This window comes from Crocodylus porosus, unplaced genomic scaffold, assembly GCF_001723895.1.
Source record: "Crocodylus porosus isolate Cpor-Errol unplaced genomic scaffold, CroPor_comp1, whole genome shotgun sequence".
Taxonomy (NCBI): Eukaryota; Metazoa; Chordata; order Crocodylia; family Crocodylidae; genus Crocodylus; species Crocodylus porosus.
Window position 1 is genome coordinate 163,449,762 of NW_017728886.1, and position 8,994 is coordinate 163,458,755.

Below are 8,994 nucleotides of genomic sequence, written 5' to 3' on the forward strand. Positions count from 1 at the left end.
AAAAAAAAAAAAAAAAAAAATCAAACAAACTGATAGTGGAGTTTCCCCTTCACGCTCTTACCAATTGATGAGAGTAGTGTTCATAACTATGCTGCTAGGCAACTTCGCACTTCTCTGCCACAGCTGCCAGGCTACATCAATCTCCAACCTCCCCAAGTGAATTCCATTCAAATCTCAGGCCTCAAGCAATCATCTCTCACAAGGTAAAAATCATACTATTCTCCCACTCTCAAACCAGACCCCATACGCGGTTCCCTATAATCACAACTAGCTCAGAGGTCTGGCTTCTCTTTGGTTCCTACAATTTTATTCCCACAGGTTGATAAGGTGTGCAAATTAAAACAGCATTCTTCAAAAAACAAACACACACACACACACAACAACAACCACCCTTGGCTCAATATAATTAAAGATCCCAAACCGACTACATGCCTATCTACCCATTTTCTGCATGGAACAATCCATTTTTATAACCCTTTGAGTCTAATGCAGTCCGAGTCACAGCCTGGTCCAGACGCAGGAGATGGGAAGAGGGGGCAAGGGCGCACGCACACACTTCAGCAAAATGGCCTTCCAGACTGAGTTTAAGGGAGAACCTGCCCCTATACTTCCTGTAAAGAAAAAACAAATGCAGCATTCCAACCTTTTTTCTAGATTTCTGTATCCATTCTGTGTCCCCAAGTATATAAGCAGGAAAGGGAAGTACAGTATATGCACATGTGCACATATTTTAAAAATATTTGCAAAGCGATTCAGTTGTTTTAGAATAGGAAAGCTGAGAAACACTGTACAGCTGACCTATATTTAAAAAAAAAAAATAAAAAAAATGCAGCTCTACTTTTTTTTCCCCTTTTTTAAGAGCTCTATCCCCTTTATATTTTGAAGTAGAAATTTAATACAGAGAAACCTTCTGAATAAGGAATATATATTTTACAATGATCTAGTGAAAACCTGTTTTGGTTTAACAAGTAAAATATAGATATGAACATGAGGCAAACAGTGGATTTTTCCAACAATCAGTGATTTTTCTTTTTCATCAAAACTAACTAGAACCAAACCACTGAGAGATTTACTACTGGATGCACAAAACCATTAAGTAAAAATAACATGCTGTTGTGCAAGTAATTTATTCTGTGTGCGCCCCCTGAAAGAAGCAAGTCTTTGGAAGTTATCTAAGTGGGATGATCATTAATGTAGAGTGCTCAAGGGACATAACATTCTCCTGACATCTGCATGCTGAATGAAGGCAGAAGCCTTATAAGAATAAACTTGTACACAACTAAAGGCTAATATATTGCATACCTAACAGGTGTAAAGTAAAGGCTGAGTAGGAGATCTCAACAGTGCTAGTTTCCACCCTGAGTCAATCTATTTGGATTCCTAACAAACACAGGTGTTCTTTTTTTCCCCCCCTTTCTGGGGGGTTTCTTGTGCATACTCTGTCCCATATCTAATTTCAATCCAGTTAATTTCCATTCAAGTTAACAACTTCCAGCCTTCCCAGAGGATGTGCAAATTTCCAGCAATGTGTTATTTTTCAAGTTCATGTGCAGATTCATAGCCACCTTAACTTTTATACCAAGACAGCCTAAGCAGATAACCATGAAAACAACAACAACAACAACAACAACAACAACAACAACAAAAAGACTGCATGCAACAGCAGCCTTGAAAGGGAGGACACATCATTGCTCTTCAGCAGGTATTCCAAGGTAAGAGGGAAACATTTAAGATTCTAGGACACTTTGCATATCACTATTATCATCTCTTCAGACCAAAATACATATCCATAAGAAACAGAGAAGAAAGTTGTCGTCCCTTACAGGTCCAGTCTAGGAGAATAAAAATCAAATGCCATATCACATACCACACTACTGTCTCTTGCCAAAGAGAAACTTTCGTTGTATATCACCAGTTTCTACTGAAACCAATTCCATTTCTAACATTTATTATACGAAGAAATTTTTTTAAATGAAACTCCTCCAATTTGTATCTTCCCATGTTTGTGAAGAGGCAGCTTTTCAGCACCCCGAGTATACAGCTTGGTTGGTTTTCAGGCTACTCCAGCCCAACAAAGCTTCACTGCTACTTTTTAAAGTTCTGTTGACAGTGATGTTGCTGCCCATAATCAGGTAATTTCACTCTGGGACAAGTTTTATGCAGTGACAGAAGCAGGCGCTAAATCTTTGTGCAGACCACCACAAAAGAAGAGTGTAACTATTTTATATTATTTAGCATATATTTTATATTATATTATTTTCCTTTTTCTGTATAACTGCCGCACGGCACTCTCACATTTATGTAACCTTGAAGTCTTGACTGTTAATCAAAATGAACACTTTGTACTTTTCTCCGCTGGCATTAAGCTACACATGCGCATTCTGTAAATTTCATTTCTTATCTAGAAGTGTCATTTCTGCAGAAATGAAACTTATGTAGAAAATCTGCCTAGCAATTATTATGTAAAAGAAAATTATCCTATCTCTGTATATTATAGTTAGTGTCATAGAGGCAGTCCAACGAACATCTATAAAAGAGGCAAAAAAGCAGGAAGCAGCAGAGACGACAACTGGAAAACTCTGTGGGCCCGATCACCCCACAGACTGGTTCTCAGCCTCTCCGTCTGGGCGTACCCCAGCGAAGACAAAGGCCTTAGAAATCCGACAACTGACAACGATTCACCGTGTTACAGTATTGCATTGTATTTCCCATTCATGAGCCGTTGACCAGTTCTGGGACTTAAGGAGCGGGCAGCCGCACCTAGCTTTGGACTAGCTCCACTGTTGAACGCAAGGGCTGGCTCTGGAACCTCGTGAACCAACGGACACCCTATAGATTAAGAGACACTAACTACTTACTCTAAGTCGTCTACTTGTGCTAACTCGGCGAACCTTGAGGGCGGCTAAAAAGCTACCTCAATTCCGCCCCACAAGCTGCACGCTCGCACAACTCCGCAAAGTCCACGGCTCCCCTAAGCGGTGCCGGAACCACTAGCCCAGCATTTTGCCACAAAGAGAAGGCTGGAGAATGGAACATACTGCTTGTACATCGCCTTGGTAGAAATCTCAGTACTTTCTGCATTCCAGTCTCACATAAGTACTGCTGTCAGAGAAACCCCAATATCTTTCCTAGTCATACTTGATGAGCAGACCTAGCTCTCTAGGTAGACACCTAGCAAAGCATCTAAACCAAACTGAAGTCCAAGTACAATTTAAGGGTGGACATGTAAAAGGAAAAAGCAAATGGCTCAAGTTGGAGGAGTATGTATTTTCTTTCTTCTCTCTCTAAATGCTGGAGGGATAAGAATGCAGAAGAAACTGTGTAGGGAAGTGGAGAGCATACAGTATAAGGAAGAAAATAAAGAAAGGAAACACTGAACATTTGAGACAGTATAGATCATGATCTATTTCTGGAAAAAAAAGTGGAATATAAAGCCAAGTTAGAAAAAAAGTAGTCAAGAGAGATGTAAACAGGGATTGTCAAATGTTATTTGACAAACCTCACTAGTGTTGCATAAATAATGAATTCAAAAACTTTGGCACCATTCAATTAGTTCTACAGCCGGTCAAATATTTGACAAATACTAAGGACGTGTTTTGAATAATACAGCAGAAAAAAATATTTGTCTAGGGCAAATGATGCTTTCTAGAGTTTATCAGAACTATAAACAACACCGTAAATAGCATGTCAACATTTTAGCATTTTAAATTGTAGAACACATGGTGCCGCAGGATTGGGAGTACAGCAGTTTTTCATCCAGACTACTGAATTAAATCCAGGAACCCTTACACCACAGATAACTGCTTTCGATCCCTGTTCTTTTTCGTTTTCCTCAAGTCAAATTACATTTGAAATAAACACCAAATAACAACGCTGTACAGTGTGAAATTTTAGGCAGACTTCTCACACTTGACTGAAGTCATTGCACTGGAATGCAAAGTAGGCTATCACTGCAAGTGAGACATATTCTGTAGTTTACTGCACAGTGTGAGTTAATTTAACAGGGGCAGAGACTAAAACAAAGCAGACAAGTACCTTGGAATTATGAAGTAATAATTCCATCAAGGAGTTCACCCAACAAGTCAGGAGAGCACATTCAAAGTTTACATAGTAATTGGGAACCCAGAAAGGATGTAACAGCATATTCACAAAGTCTCGCATAAAACGTTTCAGCACAGAGTGCTGACATATCAGTACTCCTTTTAAAATCGGCTAACTTTGGTGAAAACTGCTGGCAATAAGAATACCCCTTAAAAATAAAGCAAGAAAGCAAGGCCAAACCTGATACTATAGACAGCAAGTGAGCAATTTTTGGTATTTTCTTATTGCTAGTACCACACATGAAAGTTGTGTTAAGATCAAAGACCTTAGACCCATGTCTGCTGTCAACACTGCCGTATACAGTTCCTAAGGGATCAAACAATATGCTTCCTCTGGTAGATGACCTTAATTTACAGGTGCAATATCACATCTACATACTAAGAGATATCAGAACTCAGTTTAGCCATTTCTCCTTTAACAAAAAATCCCAAATGGCATCTTTATAAAGAGACACTTGCATTAGAAAAATCCTTATTTGCTTTGTTAGTCCTGGTTTAGGGAAGTGTATGCTATTTAAAACCAGTATCATTTTACAAATCTAGTCAGTTACTCTGTACTTAGTTCAAATGATACACTAGTGGGGTTTTCTCATATTTACATTCTCTTACAGTAATTAGGTCATAAGATCAAAGGACTGCAAGCAAGTCTTTCTTCAATTTTTCTTAAGAGCAAATTAACATTCTGATGGAAATATTTTTATACATTTTTGTTTGTTAAACAAAAAGTTAGGAGGCAAATTAGACCTAACTGCATTTCTCTGGAAGGCTGACAAAACCAACCGGTCATTTTTAGGGAACATGGATATACCAACGCGCATTCTTCCAGAATGTTGGAAGGAATACTTCTGTATTAGTTACTTATACAGTCTGCATTACAACACCCCTAATACAAAAGATACAAACATGCCTCCACACATTTTGCAAATGAGGAATCAAGGCAAAGAGATGAAATGACTTCTCGCATCATGCGGCAAACCTGTACTTGAGCAAGGAAATGAATCATCTAAGTCTTTAAATACTAGCACCAAAACTACTAGGCCATCATCTCTGTGCATTAAGTTCCCAATTTCCTTTTACAGTGATCCATAAATACTAAAGTAACAATAACCTGCAAGAAAGTGTACCAGCCCAACAGCCAAAGCTCCAGAAGAGCATTTGATCACAACCAATTTTTCAAGACTGAATGCAGCTTATGTAGCTTTACTAAGTCCAAAGCAACCAGCACCAGTCTATTTCTTTTTAAAAAGGAAAAGCACATGTCTGCTAATTGTGATCAACTGGACTAAGAATCAGAGAATCCAGCACAAGTACTGAGCATACTAATTTCCATGCAATGAGGTGAAGTGTTTATATTTGCTGCCATCAAATCTAACATAAACCCAAATCACAGAAGTCTTTGTTATGTTAGGTATTAAAAGTAAAAGAAACAACTGTTCAACTTTTTAATACACAGCAGTGCCACAAATGTTCTTGATTTTGGTCCAGATACATAACTATGTCTTCACCTGACCCCCCCAAATTATATTTTTGTTTCCATGATTTAGTTTTCATATCCTCTTTTCATGGACTTCTCCAAAGCCCCCAAAGAAGAAAGCAGTAACTTCTGAGGTACCTTCTCTCTCTCTGTTTCAGATGAATAGCCATAAAACAGCCATCAACAATATATGCTGCCTTGTGCTAAAACAACACTTGTAAAAGCCCACACTTTCTCTCTCGCACAATCATTAAAAAAAGACTAAGAGTATGCTTTCAAGAACCAGGAGCACACTTCACTGCTTTTATATATGCATTTCCTATTACTATTTATATCAAAGGTTCAGCTTGCTTACATGTTTTGACACATATTTCTTGGAACTTAAAAATATCTAGCTACACAGGTTTTCTACAAATACCACTGTCTTTCATTAAGACAAACTCAGGCCTTGATACATCCATCTGTCTCAAAAGAACTGCAGTAAAAGAAAATAACTTGCCACCATAAAACAAAGGAAGTAGAAGTTTTCAATGGTTTCCTGTTGAGAAGATCTGCTTGAAGTGAAGGGTAGGAAAGTCATTAGATGAACAACCTACAGGGCTGAAAGATCCCATTCAAAAGTTGAAACTACTTTTAAGTTTTTTGTTTTGTTTTGTTTTTAAAGAAAAGGATAATAAACAAGTCACTCAGGAGAAGCTTGTATGTAAGGTTACTGAAACAAAGCAGTTTCAGATTCAGTAACAAAGACTAAAGAGTAAAAACAAAATAACCCCCAAAATTACCACACACACTTGCTCTCTCAAATACAGAGAACTGGTCACACCCCAGGTACTTACAGCCACACCCTGTACATTAAAATATTGTAGTGTTCATGGTAACAACGTTGTAGTAAACACGAGTCCCAATAAGTCGTGTCATCATGCCGCTAAAGACCTGGCTGTCAAGTAAAGATCCAACATTATACAGCAAGAGCTTTGTTATCTAGCACCCACGGGGAATGGGGAGTGCCAGATAACAAAATATGACGATTAATTGAGAGGGCCAGCATCTGCCCGTTTGGGCCGCTGCTTCTTCTGCCTTGTCCAGGGCAGGACAGAGAGGCAGGCCCCGCTATGCCCCAGGCTGTGGGGGCTCGGCAGTGTAGGCTGCTTTACCCTGGGCCATGGGGGCTCGGTGAAATGAGAAGTGCAATGGTGGGCACTTCCAGTTTCGCTTTTACCTTACAAGCCGGCATGCCGGATTGCAAGGTGCCAGTTAAGGCAGCTTTTACTGTATTAAGCGAAACAAGAATCATGAAGAAGCAGGGCTGGAAGGGACCTCCAAAGGTCATCTACTCCAACCCCCTTCCTGAGGCAAGGTCATTCCTACCCAAACTATCCTGTACAATCCATAATCTAAATGCTTCGTAAAACCACTGTCAACCCTGACAACACACACCTGACACCCTAATTTGCCACAGGTAAAGCAGGGGACCATGGCATCCCACATCCTGCTTCTGTGAAATGCTGTCAATACATGCTCAACAAATCCTGGGTCAAGGGCCATGCCCCCACTAGAGAGGAAGGCAAAACCCCCTGCAATCAGTATGAGTCTGACCATAGGGTAAAAAGAGCAGCTGGAGACTTTTGCTGTTTGATCCCTGCTGCTCTTCTAGGACACAAATTACAAACAAAACTGAACAAGCTGCCTGAAGACAGACTCCAAACCAACAGTGTGGACGCGCTGCGGCAGCTCCCAGATCCTTACATCAGGGGCCAAGAACAAGACATGTGCAAGTCTGTTTCGGCTCTTCTACAGTGTGAGAAAGCAGAGTGCACTGCTTTGCAGATGATGCGCCAGCCCCAAGCGCCCCATCCCAGGCCAGGGAAATCACTCAAGCTCCGCTGCTGCTGCTCACCCTTGCCTGCCCCAAAATGTCTCACCGACCTCCCCCACAGGCATCACCCACTAAGTGCAGCACATGGGGCCAGGCCAAGCCCCGCGGTGAGGGGGGATGCAAGGCACAACCTGCCACCACGGGGCTCCAGTCACTCTGCCACCAAGTGGAACGGGTCCTGACAGCCATCTGCCCACCTGCCTATTCACCTGTGCCTATCTGTTTGCCCACCCACCCTTGCGTGCCACTGTGTCTGTCCATCTGTCTCTGTTCTCAGAGTGGCTCAATGGTAAAATGAAAAGAGCACAAGTCTGTCTGCCTGCCTAACCGACCCTGCTCATCCTTGTGCGTCTACCTTTCCACCCGCCCCCGTGCGTGTATGTGCCCGCTCCGCCGCTTCCAGCTGCAGCCGCTCACCCCGGGGCGACGACCTGTCCGGGCCGCGCGCACAGCTCTCGCACGACACCGGGCCGCTCCGCCTTGAGGCGAAGCTCGCTGCCGGCGCGCTGGGGCCGGGCGCTGGCGCCGCTGCGGGCTCCCTGTGCCGGGGCGGCGGCGGCACTGGCTGGAGGCGGCCCCGGCACGCCAGACCGCGGTGCGGGGGGCAACGGGGCGCAGAGCGCCAGCACCGACCCGATCTGCACCGCCGCCCCCAGCGGCACCTTCCACTCCAGCAGCCGCAGCGGCCGCGGGCCCGGCACGCGGATCTCCGTCACCGCCGGCTCCGCCATGGCCCGTCCGTCCGCCCGCCGCCGGGGGGGTCGCTATGGCAACACTCGCGCCGCCGGCTCCAGACCGGGGTTCGCGCGCTCAGCCGCCACCGCCGAGGGGGGGGTGGGGGTGGGAACAGAGCTCAACAGTCACGAGCAGCCGCCACCACCGCCTGAGCGTGAGGTCACGACACTACTGCGCACGCGCAGCGCCCGGCCACGCTTAAAAGGGACAGTAACGCGGGAACGTAAGTCAAGGGGCATCCACGCGCACGGAGGAACCGCCGTTTCCCGGCATGCAACGCTCCCGAGTGCTTTTTTTTTTTTTTTTTTTTCCGCCCTAACTCCCCTTTGTACACCACAAACTACTAGTCCCAGCGTGCACTGCGGCGGCGCGCACGGACTCGCGCGCAAGGGGCAGGCGCAGTGCATGCGGGGGCTTGTAGTCTCCAGGTGGGCGCCGACATTGAGCTGCCGGGCGCGGTGCATGCTGGACACTGTAGTCTCCAGGCGGGGCGGGGTGGGGGAGCCCGGAGATGCGCGCACACAGCGGGTGGGGGCGCAATTTAAAATGCGAGGACAAGGTTGCGTGTAGCATGGAAATAAAAGCTTTGCTGGGGTATCACATGTGTTAGCGGCCCCTTCCTCCGCCCACACACCTCAACCCAAGCACGCAGGTGCTCGCCTGCTGAGTGGCAAGACTGCGTCTGGTGCCTTTTGTTGTTATGCAGGGGTAGCGGAGGGAAACTGATCACAGCCCTTGTTCTCTCAGCGTTATGGGTGCAAAGGAAGAGGAGCAGGAGTTCGATATGAAGAAAACTTTGCCTCTCAGAG

At 44.3% G+C, this 8,994-nt stretch overlaps 1 protein-coding gene across 3 annotated transcripts in view; it reads right to left on the bottom strand.

Moving 5' to 3' along the window:
• CTDP1 (CTD phosphatase subunit 1) overlaps positions 1-7,971 on the bottom strand; it is a 180,659-nt gene extending 172,688 nt beyond the window's left edge. For 2 of the 3 annotated variants that reach the window (XM_019544687.1, XM_019544705.1), the window contains exon 1: positions 7,868-7,948. The gene's annotated coding sequence lies outside the window, so the exon portion shown is untranslated. Of the gene's footprint in view, positions 1-7,867 lie in introns of all 3 variants that reach the window. The other variant, XM_019544697.1, reaches the window with a different exon arrangement.
• Between the last annotated feature and the right edge of the window lie 1,023 nt (positions 7,972-8,994).